Source organism: Mesocricetus auratus, unplaced genomic scaffold, assembly GCF_017639785.1.
Source record: "Mesocricetus auratus isolate SY011 unplaced genomic scaffold, BCM_Maur_2.0 Super-Scaffold_100691, whole genome shotgun sequence".
In the NCBI taxonomy this organism is placed as follows: Eukaryota; Metazoa; Chordata; class Mammalia; order Rodentia; family Cricetidae; genus Mesocricetus; species Mesocricetus auratus.
This window is the reverse complement of record NW_024429267.1, coordinates 13,549,702-13,568,238: the sequence shown is the minus strand read 5'-3', so window position 1 is coordinate 13,568,238 and position 18,537 is coordinate 13,549,702. Positions and strand designations below refer to the sequence as shown.

Here is an 18,537-nt window from a genome sequence, read left to right as displayed (position 1 = left end):
TGTAATTAGACTGCAAGGCAGGTATTTTATATAATCTGTATGTGATATAAATTTGGTATTTCCCTTCTCTTATTTTGGGGGGCTGGAGAATCTCTTCCAAATTTGTCACCGGCAGTAAATAAGGAATGGGTGTAGTTCAAATATATATGAAGGACTTAATTACATTTTCACGTTTTAATTCACCCAGACTCACCAATTACTTTCAAGTGTTTCTGTGTGAGTGACATATGAAAAGAAATGCAATAACTTAAAAGAACACAAATAGAGTTTTGATTAGTTTGATTAAAATGTAATAATTAGAATAGATAACTAAATTTTCTGGCTTTTAGAAATGTACAGTAAAAGGAAATCTTGGGTTATTTTATTTTTTAGTAACAAATAAAAGAACTGATTACAACTCACCTAGCTGGGGCAAAAGGATAGTTTTTATTCTTGTCATAGTAAATTGAAATTCATACTTGAAAAATCCATGGATAACCTGAGAGACAACACACTACTGAATCTATGGCACATTCAAACACAGGGAACTAAGACTAAGTAAAGTTACACCAATGATGGAGTTTACCATGTGGGAAACTTGAAAGCTGTGAAAGGAAGAGAAGCCATTTGCTACTATAAAATTGCTTGAACTAAGACATAAAACATTAAAATTGGCTTCATCATAATTACATACAGAAGCAGAAGTGGTAGTGATATTTGACTGGAAGGCGGATATATGATTAGCCACTATTTGTTAAGGAATCCTACAGGTCAGCCATTGTTGACTGTGAGAAGACATCTCATTTCAATGATGAGCAACAGCATTGATAATAGTGATCATTTTTGTTTCCATTTTACTATAAGCTTAAAACAACTAAGCTTAGAAAGGGTAAGAATTATGATCAGTGTCAAAAAGAGGTGTAGAGCCTAAAATGGAGACCGACTCCTGACTCCATTCCACAGCCAAATGCTGCAACTATGATATCAGAAAGTCATAGCTCCTTGGATCAACAAGAGTCGATGTAATCAGAGAATGAAGTTGTTTCCTTTTTTAAACTTGGTAGTATCCAAATGTGCTTCGCAAAAATTCCTAAGCTCTTGCTAAACACCTGGCAATTTTTTGGTCTACAGTGTTGATACCAACTCTATAAAGGGAAATACTAGAAGGCTAAGAGTCTAGATACTGTCAAACAAGGAATATTAGCTGTCTAATGACTAATACTCAATGTGTAATGACCATCCAAGTAGAAATATTCTAGAAGAATATTTTCTTTAGTAAGTTTGCTCCTTTTAAGCATTTCTTTAAAAAACTTATTCCACTATGATGTCAGCATCATAGTGGAATAAGTCCTGATTTTTAATCTAGTCTCCAATGTCTCTTGTTCTGTAGAATCTGGTTCACCAAGCAGCCTTCTTGTGTTTATTTGTTTAATAAGGGGAATAGTGATTTTCAGGGACTGAAAGGTAAATATCAGATAAAATCTCCATAAATAACACTTGGATGAAAGTTTGACATTGGCCACTATGATACAGACACAGCTGTTGGAATACTTAACTAGGGGGTTTGTTCACACATACCTTAGTGGAGCTGTTTTTGATGTCGAATCAAAAAATTGAAGACTCAACTTGGGTCTAAGCCTCATTAACTATGTGTTTTGCTAAACACACTGATAGTCCTTCAAACATCCTTTGATGAGCCTGGCTTTCAGCTGCTCACCAGTGACATAAAGATGATATGTTCTTAGCTCTCAGTTCTCAGCAAAAGCAGGTGGGTAGATGGGCAAAATGGTAGCTACACTCATTGATAAACCAATGCTACAACAAAGATTTCACAAAACTGCTGAGAATGCAAATGATATTATTGTAGTCATCATTGCCTGACTTATCTTGTGGCTGGATTTGTTGAGCCTAAAATTTTCCTACTTAAACTGATCCACTGAAATTATAAAGTTAAATAATGGACAATGTAATTCCTGTTTTTAAATTTTGAAAGATTTGTTGATTTATCTTATGATGGTCAGAAATTCAGGCATGTCACAGTGGGGTGTTCAGCTCAGGTTTCAGGCAGTTCATAGAGTTTATCAGTCATGGTAACAGTCACCTGGACTGTGGTCAAGTTTCAACACGGCTCCTTTGGGAACAAGGTTCCCATTTCTACCCAGTTGTTAGCAGAGACCTTATTTTCTAGACAGTCACTTCCTTCTGGGCTGTTTGAGTGTCCTCAGGACATGGCAGCATGCTTGGTTCACAGAAAGAAAACCAAGAAAGATAGTGAAAATGGAGTTGCACTCCTGTTTGACTCCAGTTCTGCAGTCACACCCCCCCAATCCTGCTCAGAGTTCACTGGAGAATGATAGAGACTCTTTTGGAAGGAATCAAGAACAGAATTCAGTGTACGTGTTAATTGCCGTCATGCAACTTATACATAGCGAATCTTTTCAAATTATGCCTTTCCAGGCAGTTCTTCCAAACATTTAGTTTTCTCTGCATTATTCACTAGCTTAGATCTAGAAACATCAACTTCCTACTTTAAAATTGCTTTTGCCCTCAATTGTCTCGCCAATAAATCATTTTGCAAATTCATTTATGTAGACACCAAATGCTGCTGCCTGGCCTTGAGGATTGGCTATCTGTGCATGGTTTGATTTTTAATATTTAGCAATAATAATAATTGGTTTACTGTTCTCCAAATAGAGAGTGGGGTCTTCCAGACAGCTGACGGTATGGTGCAGTGTGTACAGGGTCTATTGGTGCTTTCTCTAGACTCCCTCCATTAACCTGGGCTGGGACTTGTGTCCCATGCCTGTAATCTCAACTATTAGGAAAGCTGAGGTAGGAGGATCTCAAGATCATGAATAGCCTGGACAACTTACCAGGTACCTGCCTTAGAGATACAGTTCCATGCAGAGCCCTTGTCTATCATGTGGTTCGATCTCTTGTTATACAAACAATCAACAAGGGCCATGATGAAATAGATAATCCAGGCACCCAGGAGGAAGTATATTAGCCTGGAATATCTTGATCCTTTTGTTTTAGTGAAGTTTTATTTATTAATTATCATAAATAAAACCCATCACCTTGTGCAACATGTCTTAGGAAATTGGAAGTGGTTGGTGCCTTAAAGGTTTTATTCCTGGAATTACTGCTGAAGACTTAAGAGCAGAAACAGCTTCACTATTGAAATCAATTTTGGGGTGAGTTTAGGGTTGTGTACCAGCTGAGTGGCAATTGACTGGCACTTAGTCATTTCCTGTCCTGTAGCAGTATTTCACTTAACTTTTCCCAGGGCCTGAAAGACACTTTGTAGACTTGGAATACATGTTAATAAGAATGCTTAGGACTCTGAACTTACCACTAGATTCACATCCTTGCTATATGTTATTCAAAGTCAACTTTCAGCAAGTGAAACTTCCCTGGAAAACCAAAGAAGTTCTCCTAGGAAGTTTGATATCCCTGTAAACCAAAAAAGTCATGGTGTTCCACTATTCTTTGCATAAGTGACACGGTTTATTAGCAGCCTGTGTCCCTCAAATCCATGATTCCTGCCACATGTAGAGATGTGAACCATTTCCATTTTGACCTTGGCCCAGCATCGTGGTCATTGGGCAGGATGTATGTACCAGCTTTGCAGCAGCCTCGAACCCTTACCTCCTCCCACCACCTAGGGCTGACAGTCACCACCCTGATGCTTCATCCCACTGGGGCAAATTTGCAGTGTGGTGGTATTTTTGGAGCTCTTCACTGCACCTGCCTGCATGCTCTATGGACCACACACAGCATCTTCTATTTCCTTCTGCAGGTTTAAATCCTTAATGACATCATGTCACAATTAGCTGAGGACATGCATTCATTGTGTTATGCTGGCTGTCCAGTGTTCTTAGCTCAGCTTAACTGGAGCCTTTTGGTTTGGTTAATGTACAAAAAAAAAAAAAAAAAGAAAGGAAACAAAAGTAGTTTGGACACGTGTTTCTCCTTTGTGTTGAAGGACATCCTTCAAGACAATGCGTTGTCAAGCTTGGATGCTTATATATTAAAAAGTCAGGTTTTGCCCTGTCATGCACTGTTAGAATTCACCAGTTTTCACTTGCTACTCTCAAGTGCTTACAGCCGAGGGCAGCAGAGCTTTGTCCTGTCCGTGTCTCTGGCGAGCGCTGCAGGAGGAGAGTACAATGCCCCAGTGTTTGCCCCTTATGCGGTTCATTAGACCTTGAGCAGCTGCTCGTGTCCATTAACAGTCACTTAAGCAGCAGGTTGGGGAAGCTGTGCTGCTATGAGCTAACAGTGAGACAGAGGGCTAAGAAGAGAGAGGGCCACCTGCCAAGACCTGGCATAATCCTATGTCAAACTGGGGAACATTTGTTTGCAACTCACAGTGTTACTTACTGGCAGTTGCATGTGGTAGCTGTAATATGTATGTGTATCCATGTGTATGTTTATGTGTGTTGGTGTACATGTGGCTATGGGTGGTTGCATGTACCTGTTTGCATGTGCATGAAGACATCAGAGGACAAACTGGGATGCTGTTCCTAAAATGCCTTCCAAATTTTGTTTGAGGTAGGATCTATCAGTGGCCTGGAGCTTTACCAAGCAGACGAGGCCCGCTGGTCTGTGAGCAATAGTGACCCTCATGTCTCCACCTTCTAGCTTTCCATTGCTGGGATTGCAAGACTACATCACCAGTCCTGGCCTTGTGTGTGGAGTCTAGGGATCTGAGCTCAGGTCCTAGGGCTTGCAAGGCCACCTCTTTACTCACTGCCATTTTCTCAGTCCTAGAATGTGCCTTTGTACAACTGTTGTCCAAAATTATTTAAATGGGCTTAATTGTTCTTTTTGTTGCTGCTGTTGCATATCAAATGTTGGTGGGAGTGTCCGTGTCCCTTCTAGAGTTGACCTGACTTTATCTATGCTTACACGGGCTGAAATAATGGGCTTGTAGTCAGATACACACTTCCTACACTATTTCATCTCAGCCACTAGTTGATAGGTTGTCAGTTAGGAAAATCTCATCTTATTCTCTTCTGTGTGGCTGTGCACATCTGTGTACAGATCCATGCAACTGTGTGCCCTTATGTATGTGGGGGGAGGGCAGGGGTCAATGGCAGGTGTCTTCTTTGATTGTTCTTCACCTCCCTTTTGAGGTGAGATCTCTCATGAAGCATGGAACTAGGAGATTCAGCTAGACTGGCTGGCTAGTGAGCTTCAGGGACCCTCCTGTCTCTGAGTCCCTTGCAGTGAGGTTGCAAACACATGCATTTTTTGTATGATGGTGCCAGGGATCTGACCCTTAGGTTCCTTATGTGCTTATATGGCCGATACTTTAGGGACTTAGTCATCTCCCAGCCCCCATCCTCTCATTTCCTACAAAGCAAAGAAAATAAAATAAGTAAGCCAGAACAGCAGATGCAGCTTAAAGCCTACAAATTATTCCCAGACTTGAGCTTCTTTAAGGCTCTATTTTAAGACACAGCACTTTTTATATTTGTTTCAACAGGAGGGTTGAGGATTAAGAAATGTTTAATTGATGGAAAGTAGGAGTGGTAACTCCCCCCACCTCCTCTACTCAGCTAAGCTAAGAAGGAAAGCAAGCCCATTCAATTCTCAGCCAGCTCTGGAGGACATTATTGCATGAGGAAGAAAATCCCCTGCGCCATCATGTTCCACTGTTGTCTACTTCGATATGAGTATGTGCATCTAATCCTAGTCACTGAGGAATTAACCTTCAAATCTACAACCACTTAAGGAAATAAAAACAAAACAAACAAACAAAAAACCGGGATGAGGTCAACATGTTGACTCCCTCTAAACAAGGGTCCTGTGAAGGGTCTCTTGTTGCTAGGTTGGACAGAGGACTTTTTATGATTCTAAGCTCAGACAACAGCATCTGAAATAATAATTAAATAGCATGGTTAGTGTAATAATTATCTATCTTATTAATGAAGTAGGAACTTGACCCTAAGATGGTTATCAATGTTGCCTCCTGGGATGCAGAGAACATGGGGTGGGGGTGGGTGGGTATCCACAACCATGCATTTCTTCAGCAGGAAGCCTTGACCCTGCTAGTGAAGTGTGGGTGAGGTGGTGATGACCACACCTGGCAGCAGGGCATCTCCAGGGGACCAGGGCTGAGAAGCCTTCTCGCAGAGCCGCTCTATGCTGCTGGTGCAGCAGAGGGAGCCTGGACTCCAATGGAGGAGGCTGGGAGCTCAGGTCTCTGCTGCATTCGGAGAAGCCCAGGCTGCAGCCGCTGTGTGAAGTTCCCAGCACATACTCAGCCGCCCCTCTGCACTGTCAATTGTGGGTGAGCCGGGACCACAAGGAGAGAGATCCCATTTTGCTTTCTTAGAGAAAGGGCTGAGAAATGAGCCGCCCAAGGAATCTGGCAAGGAGAAGAGTGAAAGGCAGATTCCTGCCAGCAGCTAAGTTGTAAAATTGCTTTGGAGACTACCCAGGGAGCGCGATAGAATTGATAAGAGCAGCACAAGCTGGGTTTCTGAGCAAAGGCATGCCAGGCTGCACTTGAGTCTGGGCGCAAGAACGCTGCCTGTGCTTCCTCCAACTATCTGTGGCTGAATAAAGGAAAAGAGCCTAGAAACACAATTGCATGGGGGATTCCTGAAAGGAAAACACATCCACCCCTCAAAAGGAGGGGAGCAACAATCCAGATGGCCTGTGCATTTTAAAAAGGAGAATCTCTCAGGTATGTTTTCTTTACCTCCCGCTGAGCTGCCTCTTCTGCATGAGATTTTAGCCTCTGCCTTTTTTTTTTTTTCATGATTCTTTCTCTCTCTGCACTTTGAATCACAGCCGCGCGGTTCTCTCCATGTAGGAGATGCCCTATTAAAGCTCGCTCTTCTAGGTTCATAATCAATCTGATCTATTGAGGATCGTGGTCTTCTTGATGCTTACTTTATTTTGAATGCAGCATGGTAACTGCTTACTTTGCGGTGAACTTTCAGGGGAATTACTGCATAGGAGCAAGCAAGGCTGGCATAAAAGTCTGGGTTCTCCTTAGTCCGTTGAGGTTTGGGGGCGGGTGAAAATGAAAGTCAACAACAGAAGAAAAGTTGAGAGCTTCTAGGAAAGGGTTAAAAGCCAAGCATGGTGAGGTGTCACTTAAGTGTGCCTTGCCACTGAGCCTCAGGTCTAGGGCCAGTTGAGCTTTGGGATGGTTCTGCCTATCCAAGGCTGGAGCAGTCCCCTTGGGTGAAGATCCCAAGGATTTACTATCAAGAGGTAAGACTACTTGGTTCTGTTTTACAACTGTTCTATGGCACTGAAGGAGGCAGTCTTAAAAAAAAAAAAACCGAGACCCAGCTGCATGAGTAGAGCCAACTTCTGCAATTACGTCATCAACAGACTTGTATAATAAGGAGAAAGTCCCAGCAACAATCGTACCTAGGTGACGTGACAAAGCTGAAATTCATCTTTCCCGTGAGGGTGTTAGAGAACAACATGGAAGAGGTGGGTGGAAAATGTGTAGAAAGATGAGTTTTTCAAAAACCTGTGTTTTGGAGTTCATAAATGAAATGTTTCTAAGGAAAGAATTTTGCCACTGGGGACTCTTTAATACTTTCACAAAAGTGACCAAAATGGATAACAAATTCTATGTATGCACATATATTTAAATGAGCTTTTCCATAGAAAAGGGAAAAGGTGAAAAGTTACATCATGTGTATGTAAAGTATTTTCTAGATTTTCTGCATGCTTTTGTTAATGTGACAATTTTATTCTAAAGCTTTAGGGCATTGACTTCTAATTGCTGTTTCTACTTTTTTTATGTTCTGTCAGCCACTATAGATTAGAGCCAAGTGGGATTTAAATGATCAGTTATGTACCTTTTGACATAAAGGAAAACATTGCTCTGCTTTTATAAAACTCAAAGCTCTTCTTTTCCCAAGTGGCAGTGGTCTGGAGTACTAAGTTGGGCTCCACACAAAGATAATGAGTTGTTGTAAGGCCATTGTGGCTATCCTAGAATAAACTAGAATAGGGTGGATATCTATAGGCGGCTTTTGAGATAATAAAGACAAAAAATGTGAGCTAAAAGTACAGTGTATTTCTTCTATGTTGACATGTGACATGGAGCAAGTTATCCATCTGTAGATGAGCTGTCTCAGATAAAACATAACCATAATTTCGGAGCATCGTGTAAAAAACTATTTTTGAAATTTTTAAACTGATATCAAATTGGATAAAGAGTGTTTGAATGAGGCAAATGAGGACTGCCTTTCCAACTAAAAAAGTTTATTTGTTTTCAAACTACATGGAATTTGGCAGGGACTCATTTCATTAGAATTATGGGTTTAGCTCTGAGAGTACCTAAGAAAATGAAGGTTTGTTTTCTCAGTAGTTATTTGTTGAACTTTCACTAAAGAGATTTGGAAATGTGTCTCGCAAGTGTTCCCCCATCTACACCTGAACAAACCGATGTGTGATGTGCATGCAGGTGAATAGAAGATGAATGTACTAAGTAAGCCTAGAGAAGTCACTTTTCATGTGCTTCTTACTAATCACACCAAGCAGTCTCTTCCTACACCCTACAATCCCCACTAAGGCTGCTGTTCTTTCAATATCTAGCAATGAAGTGTATAGCAAACAGAATGAGTTTCTTAAAAGCCCATGGATCATTGCAGACAGGTGCAAGTGTGGAGGTTCCTCTTGCAAAGACAAATTACTCTAAGTGTGTTTGTGTGGGGTGAGGAGTGATTGATGGTAGGGTCAGTGGAGAAGAGAACACTTGGATGTTTTTGCTCATTTCAGGCCAGACGGTGTCTTTGAATACCAACACAGGGCACTCCAGCACTTTCATCTCCGTCCTCCTCCTCAGCTAATGCAGCACACACGCCCTCTCTGAGCTCTCAGAGACATGGTGCTCCCTGTATTTTGCGTTCTAGTTTTAATGCCCTCTGCTTCTGGTGTGTGCTTGTTCAATCACATAACATTTACTACACAAGGACTTGCCCAAAATTATTAAAGGTCTTGAAATTACCTTGCCACATGGTGTGTATGGGAGATCCTTGCTTTTGAGGTGGGAATTTGGGGAATTTTAAATTCATGCTGATTTTGTTTCTGTAATACACTTTTACAGATAGAAAGTGTCTGCCTGGCTGTCCTGTAACTGCCACCAATATCAACTTACTTGGTCATGTATATTTGTAACACTATCTACCACTCAACACTATTACTCAAGTGCTAATTGTGAATTCAAAAGATTGAACTTGTATCTTTTGTATTGTTATAAATCATTTCTGAACCTACAGTTATCTGTGTTTGGATGAAAAGGCTTTAATTCCTTTCCAGCTGTTATTAAAAGAGGGTTTATTAATCGCCCTATCAGCCTGTAGCTTTGGGGCCTGCAGAAGACTGAATACCTGATGCTGGAACTCCACAGAGATAACAAATAGCACAGCAGTGTTTGCTCTGCTTCTGGCCTGTTAAAATGACTTAGGAAGAGCCATCGAGATGGCTCTGCAGGTGTAAGTGCCTGACAACAATCCTGAAGTCTTGAGTTTGATCCCTGGGACCCACACAATAGAAGAAAAGACTCCCATAAGTTGTTCCCTGAACCCTATGAACATGCCATGGTACACACAAGCCTTCCCCCAACAAAATAAAAGATGTTATATAAAAATAGTGAGGAAGCCAGGAGAAAGTCTCCTAGCCTCTAGAGCAGAAGTTTCCCAAAGGAACTGTAAGCAACATGAGGACACACAGCATCGTCCCTCCTTTACTTGTAGGGCTGGCTGTGAGGCAAGAAACATACACACTTTCTGTCTCCTGCATATTTTAATTATGGTGTATTTGTTAGACGCAGCATGCAAAAATCATTATAGGCTGCATGTAGGATATGTTTCATGTTGCTCTTTTTGCATTGGGTTAGAAAATATTTTATAGAAATAAATCCCGGCTTATAATATCAGTATAAGTCATATTCAGGGTGTTTTTGTGTTTAGAGGTAATCATGCAATGTGAATCGCCTTCTCAAATGGTTTCTTTCCCCCTGAGTAATCTGAAGAACCACCTTATGTCTAACTCCACTTCCCACAGTCAGTCTCCTCTGGTTCCCACCCTCTTCTGGGTAAAACGTAATTTAGTTCTTAGCATTTAGAATCTTAGAATCTGAATGCAATCTCTTTTCTTGATAGAGAAAATACGTTTTACATGATAATATTTTGTTTAGCATGTTTTATAACTGGAAATAATATTCTCTAGGAATAGCTTTCCTAGACACACGCATACATGCAACACACACACACACACACGGTGGGGGACAGGTGTTAACATAGATGACTTTGTGTGTGTGTTAAATTTTATTTATTTTTTATTTACATATATATACTACTTGGCTCTAGGTGTGCCACATGCATGCAAGGATAGGTCAAAAGAAGGTATCAGATCCCTAGACCTGAAGTTTTGGAGGTTTGATCAGATTGACATGGGTCCTGCGAGCTGAACTTGAGTCCTTTGCAAGAGCAGTAAGTGCTCTTAACTGCTGAGCCATTTCTCCAGCCCCAGCTTTACTGTTTTCCATGTAGGAAAAGCTTTTGACTTAGGTGTGGTCAGAGGGGGCAGTTTCCAAGAAAGAGCACTCTGGACACAGCCTCGGGGCTGCTGGCAGAGGGTCAAATGTGTTCTGAATCCTTCCGTTGTTACCTGGCACATAATTTTAAAAACTGAAAAAGAAAATTGTGTTATTTATCAATGAGAAATCTTCCATACCAGTTTCAAGTGGGGCATGCCTAGATGACTAATGCCCCATTTTAACAGGAGTCTAGCAGGAAATAGCAATATACACTATGAAAATCTTGGCTCAGTCTCTCACTAGCTAGGTAACCTTCAAGTGGTGTTTTCCTTTGTTGTCGTCATTGTATTTTTTGAGACAGGCTTTCTCTTTATTGTTTTGGAGGCTGTCCTGGAACTCTCTCTGTAGACCATGCTGGCCTTGAACTCACAGAGATTCACCTGCCTCTGCCTCCTGAGTTTTCCTTTTTAAGTTTTTTTTTATCTGGAACTTGTCCAGGTATCTGATCCAGAAGGTCACTTCCAGTTGCACAAAGTCAGGAATTTATAAGTTCATCATTGTTCATGTTCTGTATGGTGGGCTTCATTGGGTAAGGTAGCTATGGAGTTTCTAGACTTTGATTTGAACTTCCTATGAGGATGGAGATGTGTAATTAGAATGCGTCTGGCAGAGTAAGGAAGCAGTATTCTTCCATTTAGGTTTGGGTTGAAAGTTTATCAGATTATTTTCCTTCAAAAAAACTGAGCAAAAATATCTGATTATAATATAAAAAATACATGCAGTTAGTGTCCAAGGAGGATAGTTTCAGTGACCTAACCGGCACCACCAAAATCTACAGTAGCTCCATCTTCTCATGTAAAATGCTGTTGTATTTTCCTATAACCAAAATGCATATCACACACTGTCATCATAGGTGGTTTTATAATGTGACATGCTAGAATATAAATGTCATAGGAACTGTGGTCCCATGAGATTGTTTAGGGGAACAATGACAGGAAATCAATTGTGCCTGCTCATTATAGGCACAAAGGCTGCAATGCTTTTTGGTCTGTAGTCAGTTGGGTCTATGGACACAGAAGCTGTATATGCAGGCAGCCAGCTGTGTTTTGGAGAAAACCTTTTATCTGTGAGTCAGAACACATTTGCTGCAGCTTCGTGATGTTGAGATGCTTCTTTTGGCCAACAAACAAAAGGTAAGCCTGGTGTGCTGGTGTGCTGGTTCATGCCTGTGGTGGGGAGAGGAAGATCAAGAGTTCAAAGCTAGCCTCAGTTATATAGTGAGTTCATGGGCTGTGAAAATAAAAAGTGGTGGTAGGGCACGTTACTAGCTACTTTTAGAGCCATTCATAGAAAACTACTTGTAAAAACTGAAGTATAATAATGTGTATTCTATGCAGTCTTGCATCCTCCATGACAGTATCCAAGAAAAACCAGAACGCAGAGTCTCCTGCCTAAAAAGGCAAACTTAGGTAGAAGAGCACCTGAAATCTAAGGGGAATTCATATTTTCTGTCAGTTTTATAGGAGGTCTATTGGCAGGATACAAAATGCATGGATCACTTTATACATGTAAAAAATAAAATACAAATATTAGAAAGTAGCCTGTGAGATGGGAAAGTATGCTCAATTATCTAATAGCATGCTGATATGTTATTGGAAGATATTGATGAATGTAATGGCACAAGTATTAACTGGTAAATGTCCTGCTTAGTTACACACAAGCCAGAGTCATTACATTTGACCTCTATCTGTGTCCATTTGACCTTGAGCCTCATTCAAGAGTCCCCTGCTTGTCCCTTCTTCTAGACTGTGAGTCCCACTTCTAGCAACTGATAATATCTTAAGAAGTCAAGAAGCCAGGCAGTGGTGGCGCACACCTTTAATCCCAGCACGTGGGAGGCAGAGACAGGCAGATCTCTGTGAGTTTAAGACCAACCAGCCTGGTCTACAGAGGGAGTGCTAGTGCAGCCTCCAAAGCCACAGAGAAACCCAGTCTTGAAAAACAAACAACAACAACAAACCAAACAAAACCAAAAAGTGTCCTGCTTTTAAAAAAAGAAAGTCAAGAGATCACAGCTGTTTTCTTCTCAACAATTCCTCTTCCCAATTTCCTCATTTCTGGAGGTTCCAGTTTCATTGTCCTCGGGGCTTTGTTCTTCCTTGTGGTTCACAAGGCCTCACCAACTTGCATTTTCCCTGCTATGCTTCACTTTGCTGTCACCACCCTGGTCCATGTCCTCATCACTGTATTCTTAGAACACTGCCTCAATCTCTGGGTCTTTCTCTCTGCAATGACACCTCTTTTGAGCATCTGCTCTGTGTGTGCCTGCCAAGCTCATTGTCCTAAAAAATGTCATGACACACATCACTGTCCTCAAAAGTTTCTGGGGACTTCTCTGTGTATTCAAAATGAAGCTTAAAGGCTAGATAAAAGGAACAGAGGATAAAGCACTTGGTGCATAGTCACGGGAGTGGGAGGTACCGTCGTGCATGTCATAGGTGGAAGCTGGATGCATACATTATAAGGGTTGCTTACTTAGATCTGTTTAGGTCAGAACCACGCCATCTCAGAGACATACATCAGCTCCTTACGGTGCTTTCTCTCCTCAGCTCTATATTTCACTTCCAGTTTGATTTTTATAGCAGTTGTGTTTCCTTAATGATTCCACACTGAATGCCCCACCACCTCTGGTCATGCCTCTTCTTACACTGACTTTAGCTGATGATGCCAACTGTAATCTAATTCTCTCCTACTCCATTTGCCTTTATAACATATCTCCCATCAATGGCTCCTATTTTACAGCACACATCTTCCCATGTGTCCAACAAGGGGCCACAGTTACAGAAAAATATCCAGGAATCCTCCAATACTCTATTTTCTGGGAGGAATTCTGAGAGCACTTGTTTATTCTGAAATAGAAAGCAGTGGTCCTGATTACAGATACATAAAGTTTCCTCTAGTATTTCCATTTGAGAAGAAATAATTTTTTAAAAATGGCGCACACCTTTAATTCCAGCACTCAGGAAGCAGAGGCAGGTGGATCTCTATGAGTTCGAGGTCAGCCTGGTGTACAGAGCAAGTTTCAGGACAGCCTCCAAAACAATACAGAAAAACCAAAAAAAAAAAAAAGGCAACTGAAGAGGTTGAGAAGAGGAAGGTTTGAATTCCTCATCAGAGCTTAAAAGGTTGGACGTTCCAGTCTGGAAGATCTAAGACTAGAAGCCATTGGAACAAAACTTGGTCATGTCACTCAAAATATTTACTTGTGTCCTTGTGTCTCAGACACTTGGCCATACTGACCCTCAGTTTCTCTGGTGGTTGGTGCTTTTTGCCTCTACTTTAGCCTCCCCTGCAACAAACACCTTGCTGGTTGGTTGTGTTCAGAATATGAGGCCTATTTCTGTGACAGCAAAGAGTACATTTTTCTTTTTAGAATGCAGAAAAAAATTAAAATTCACAAAATGTGCAACAAATTTCAAATCCCGTTAAAATTATAAAAGTCTAGACACAGTTTTTAAATTTCTCAGAGTCTGAAGAAATGTCTTGACAAGCAGCCACAGTTTCTAGACACCTGTTTTTGCATTGGTCTTCCATGTTATGAACTTAGTCCTTTAGTTCAATTATTGAAACGTCTGAAGGAGATAAGGTTAATACCGAATGAAAAAGTGGACCTAGAAACAATGCTTGTTTATAATGAAATGCAAAAAGTTATTACCATGTGTCAAAACTAGTGATAAAGATAATTTGAAATTTAATGAAGAAACATTGTGAACTAATAAGGAATTCAAACTCAGTGAATCACTACCAATTTGCAACAGGAACTTTAAAAGAAAGATAAACTTAATAGGTGTTTATGTCAAGGATACTATTAATAAATTAAGACCCAAGGGCTGCCTATGTGACTCAGTGGGTAAAGGTATTTGCTGCTAAGCCTGTTAACATAAGTTAGATTCCCCCAATCCCACATGAGTAGGAGAGAACTAACTCCTTCAAGTTATTTTCTGACTACTGTGCACATACATATACAGTAAAGGAATGGGGAAGTAAAGAAATGTTAAAAAAACACTTAGTATATCACATATAATGTATGTGTGTGTGTGTGTGTGTGTGTGTGTGTGTGTGTATGTGTGTGTGTGTTAGTTGGCTGTCATAGAAAGTTCTCAAGTCTTCTCCTTAGTGTGTAAAACATCATTTTATTCAAAATTAGTAATAGTCAGTTCAATATTTCTGGAGATCTGAAATCGATTATCAGATATTTTTGAATAAGTTGAGCATTCCCTATCCAGTTCAGTAATACATTGTCAGTGATAAGGGATGGTTGGGTGGGGGGGTGCCAATTCTATTTCATTTGGTTTGGGAGCTAATAGAGATGATCATTCGGAAAGTAATTTATCATGTACTGATTTCATGTTGGCACTGAGGAAAATACTCTGTCTAAGAACCCACAGCTGGGTTCACACATATCCGTAAAGTAGATTGTAGTCATGCCAAATTCATCATTTTCCCAGAAAAGCAATTCATAATGAGTGTTCTACTTAGGGGAAACTAGAGCTGAAAGCCTTCACTTCTCGTACTCTCAAGTGCCAGCAGTTCTGAGGACTCAGCAGTTGTCTGAGGAAGTTGATGTGGCAAATCCATCATGGACCATGGTAAAAGTCATGGGTGTGAAACATGACCACAAAATCCATATACAGAGACCCCAGCAAGTTGAAGTGACAGTGTTCAAATTTCCTGTTGTATAACGATATTCGATGCTATATATGGAAAACAATATATTTATTTACCAGAGAGAGAGAGAGAGAGAGTCACACAGACCAGGAGTTAGAAGCATGGCTGGCTTCCAGGAAAAAAGGGAGGTTCCTTTTTCTTTCACTTCCTTTTATATCTGGGTATGCTGCTTGTACACTACTGTGATGCTTTATACAAGACTCAGAAACTTGTGTGTGTGGGGAGGGTCTTTTTGGGTTAATTATGGAGCTGTGGATAACTATCTGTAGACCAATCATGTCTATGTGTGTTTAACAGGTACCGGCCTGTATGGAGGCTTAAAAACTTGTCTTTCCTAACATGTCTCTGTCAACAATCACTTTCTTTCAATTTCTAGTGCTAGTCTTTGTCTTCTCCTGTACACCTCCCTAGGTTGTGATATTCCTTAAAAGAAGTGTTTCTCTATCACTGAAAAACCAGTGGGATGCATATATGTGTTAGGTACAGATGAGGAAGAAGATCTCCTGGTAGATTAAAATGGCTCTAATGTGTTACAATATGGCAACTTTTGATGACTGACATTAATAATAAAATAGTGCTCAAAAGTTAATTTAAGAGGAGGGAAGAAGAGGATTGGGGAGAAGAATATGAGAGAGCAGGAAGATTGAAAAGGGAGAATAGAGGAGAGCAAGAAAAGAGATACCTTAACAGAGGGAGCCATTATTGGCTTAAAGAGAAATCTGGCACTAGGGAAATATCTAGAGATCCAAAAGGATGAACCCAGCTAAGAGTCTAAGCAATAGTGAGAAGGCTACCTTAAATGCCCTGCCCCTGTAATGAGATTGATGACTACCTTAAGTGCCATCCTAGAGCCTTCATCCAGTAGCTGATGAGAGCAGAAGCAGACATCCATAGCTAAGAACTGAGCTGAACTCCTGGAATCCAGTTTTAGAGAGGGAGGGGGGATGAGCAAAGGGGTCAAGACCATGCTGGGGAAACCCACAGAAACAGCTGACCTGAGCAGGTGGGAGCTCATGGACCCCAGTTGGACAGCTGGGGAGCCATCATAGGACCAAACCACGCTTCCTTAATGTGGGTGTCAGTTAGGAGGCCTGGTAAGTCTATGGGACCTCTGACAGTGGAACCAGTATTTATCTCTAGTGCACAAATGGACTTTGGGGGCCTATTCCCCATAAAGGAATACTCTCTCAGCCTAGATACACAGGCTGTAGGCCCTGCCCCAAATGATGTAACAGACTTTGATGATTCCCCCATAGAGGGTCTTACCCTCCCTGGGGAGTGGATGGGGGAGTGGGATGAGATTCAGTGGACATGGGAGGATGGAAGGGAGAGAGAAATGGGATTGATAGGTAAAATAAGATTGTTTCAAAATAAAAATAGATAAATAAAATTAAATAAAAATATATAATACAAAATTATTTCAAATAGCAGGCAATGGATGATGTTATGAATCTTAGCCAGAAAGAACAACTCAGATGGAGGAAATGCTGTGGGGTGAAATGACATCAAGTGACGAGCAGAAGTCAAGGCCTTTGTCTTTTGACTTGAGAAACACTGGAAAGTTGTGTTAGACGCTATGGAATAAAGAAAATGAGGGGTTTTCCTCAGAAGTTCTCACCCCTGTTACAGGAAAGAAATGAGTTATATTGGGTTATAAAAGTGCATACTGTAATAGGAGTGGTCTTCAGAGAAATTGAGAGTACATTCTACCAAATCAAACTGGGTAAAAAGCTGGCTTGTGTTAAAAGAGAGAGGATATGAGGGCCAGGGCTGCTGATACATATTAGAGTAGAAATCAAAGAGTCATTTCGATTTTTGTTTAATATTATGGTGTGTGTGTGTGTGTGTGTGTGTGTGTATACAATCATATTGTTTACTGAAGTCTCTTTCTGGATAACTCTACTATTTGATCTTAAAAAGCATGGATACTATTGTTCTTTCTCCAACTCTTCATCCCCCAATCCTAGTACAGGATGAAAACAGTTGCCCAATAATTAGAGTTGTGACTAGCAACTCTTTATGTAGCTAGTAAATTTAAAATAATTTTCATTTAAATCGAGGGTTTTAGCTAGTTAGATCTCCCATAAATCTGTATCCACCCTCCCTGTTGACCATTCTGCACTGTCTAGCATGCAGGCACTGGGGGATGAAGTACTATGTTCTAACCCAGAAGCTTACAGTCATGTGGGAAGAGAAAGACACAGATTTCAGGTATGGTCTCAGTGAAACATCAGAAGGTAAATTCAGCTGTTCCTGTTTGAACACTGCTCAATATTTTAGAATCTGTTAAATTGTCTCTCTCCAACTTATGATCAGATTTTTTTATCTGAATGCTGGCACTTGATTTGCACTCATCAATATAGCAAGGTGATATGACCTCAATTACAATCCTGAAAAACTGCAGCATCTGATTGATGAGCATTGCTTAATTGCTTAGAAAAAAAGATGTAGGCAATCTTTCTTGCTTTCTACCTGAAAGAATAACTTGATAGGAAATCCAGGGATGAAAATGGGTAAAAGTACCCAAAAGAAGTCCTAAATGTACCCACCATACCCTTAAATGACCATCCCTCACATTTGTCCTTAAGACTACAGAGTTACTTTTAGGATAATGTAAAAACATTTGTGTTTGGTACATAATGCTTTGCAGAGCCAACTTTTCTTTTCTTTCTGATATGAAATAGTCAACTTAACATTGGACAGTGAGACATTTTGTTGTTGTAGTTGTTGTTGGGGAGCTTCTTAATTTATAAACTATAAAGATTTGCAAAGTATCTCCAACTGACCACTGATGTCAAATTCCAGGGAGAACTGGCAATTTATCTTCTTCCAAATTGGGTTAAATATGTTTGTTAGTCATACAAACATACGTTAATTTACCAGTTTGCAAAAGTATAACCGTTCTCATATTAATTCATAGCTGGACAGGTCTGTATGGCAGTGGGCAACATGGCTGAACCGTCATGAAGGAGTCTCTTAGATGTTGATAAGAAATGCTGCAATAGACTTCTATTGCTGCGATGAAACACCATGACTATAACAGCTTGGTGGGGGAAGAATATTTATTTGGCTTATATAAGAATTAAAGTCTACTGAGAGAAGTCATAGCAGGGACTCAAATTGGGCAGGGACTTGGAAGAAGGAGCTGATGTGGAGGCCATGTGGGAGTGCTGGTTACTGGATTGTTAACCGTGGCTTGTTCAGCCTGCTTTCTTATAGAACCCAGGACTACCAGCCCAGGGGTACAGGGGAAAAGAGGCCATGCTCACACAATGGCACATGAATAGAGACAGAGCATGGCTTTAACA

At 40.6% G+C, this 18,537-nt stretch overlaps 1 protein-coding gene across 5 annotated transcripts in view; it reads left to right on the top strand.

Annotated features, from left to right (window-relative positions):
• The first annotated feature begins 6,138 nt into the window (after positions 1–6,138).
• Positions 6,139–18,537, top strand: part of Unc13c (unc-13 homolog C) — a 449,289-nt gene continuing 436,890 nt past the window's right edge. For 2 of the 5 annotated variants that reach the window (XM_005073734.3, XM_040739669.1), the window contains exon 1: positions 6,140–6,676. The gene's annotated coding sequence lies outside the window, so the exon portion shown is untranslated. Of the gene's footprint in view, positions 6,677–7,091; positions 7,213–7,374; positions 7,441–18,537 lie in introns of those variants that run through there. The other 3 variants (XM_040739672.1, XM_040739671.1, XM_040739670.1) reach the window with 3 other exon arrangements.